The sequence below is a fragment of the Peromyscus maniculatus genome, chromosome 13, assembly GCF_049852395.1.
Source record: "Peromyscus maniculatus bairdii isolate BWxNUB_F1_BW_parent chromosome 13, HU_Pman_BW_mat_3.1, whole genome shotgun sequence".
Taxonomy (NCBI): Eukaryota; Metazoa; Chordata; class Mammalia; order Rodentia; family Cricetidae; genus Peromyscus; species Peromyscus maniculatus.
This window is the reverse complement of record NC_134864.1, coordinates 14,357,271-14,358,439: the sequence shown is the minus strand read 5'-3', so window position 1 is coordinate 14,358,439 and position 1,169 is coordinate 14,357,271. Positions and strand designations below refer to the sequence as shown.

At 45.1% G+C, this 1,169-nt stretch overlaps 1 pseudogene; it reads left to right on the top strand.

Annotated features, from left to right (window-relative positions):
• The first annotated feature begins 238 nt into the window (after window positions 1–238).
• On the top strand, window positions 239–937 carry LOC102907865 (peptidyl-prolyl cis-trans isomerase A pseudogene; annotated as a pseudogene).
• The last annotated feature ends 232 nt before the right edge of the window (window positions 938–1,169 follow it).

Sequence of the window (1,169 nt, the reverse complement as noted above, 5' to 3'; positions counted from 1 at the left end):
ATTGCCAAATAAGCTATAGCAGGAACCTCCCCCAGTTGACAATCAATGTCTTATTATGGGATGTGAGAATTAAACATAATAATATTTTGAAACAGTTATGAAAATGACTGATTGATTACTGATTGGTTCTCTGTAGGATATCACATCCAATTCTGATATGAGTTGATGTTTTCAACAGTGACAGGCAACTATACAAAAGAGTGAGCCAGGGCTTTGCAGACTCCACTGTCCCCTGTCGCCGCTTGCTGCAGCCATGGTCAACCCCACCGTGTTCTTCGACATCACGGCCAATGGCGAGCCCTTGGGCAGCGTCTCCTTCGACTTATTTGCAGACAAAGTTCCAAAGACAGCAGAAAACTTCCGTGCCCTGAGCACTGGAGAGAAAGGATTTGGATATAAGGGTTCCTCCTTTCACAGGATTATCCCGGGATTCACGTGCCAGGGTGGTGAGTTCACACGCCATAATGGCACAGGCAGCAGATCTTTCTAAGGAGAGAAATTTGAAGATGAGAATTTCGTCCTGAAGCATACAGGTCCTGGCATCTTGTCCATGGCAGATACTGGACCAAACACAAATGGTTCCCAGTTTTTCATCTGCACCGCCAAGACTGAGTGGCTGGATGGCAAACACGTGATCTTCGGGAAGGTGAAAGAAGGCATGAACATCGTGGAAGCCATGGAGCGTTTTGGGTCCAGGAATGGCAAGACCAGCAAGAAGATCACCATTTCCGACTGTGGACAACTCGAATTCTTTCGACTTGCAGGCTTCTTACCCACCAGACCGTTCTTTCTGCAGCTCAGGAGAACACCCCCACCCCACCGGCTCGCAGTACCCTGTAATCTCCGCTCTCACTGAAGTTCTCTGGGTTCCATATTCTCCTCATTCCCCTCCCAAGTCTAGCTGGATTGCAGAGTTAAGTTTATGATTATGAATAAAAACTAAAATAAGAAAAAAAAAAAAAGAGTGAGTCGAGAGACGGGAGGCTGGTGATCATTGGAAGGAATTTAAGCGGTCATTGAGCTAGAGTCAGGCATGAAAGCAATCTGGATAATGCAAGTTTGTTGGCTGATATAAATTGTGACACTGAATGTCTGAGCCCTTGGTGTTTACACTAAGCTCTCGTAATTCAGCAATTGAGTGCATTTTTTTTTTATGTTTTACAATATTT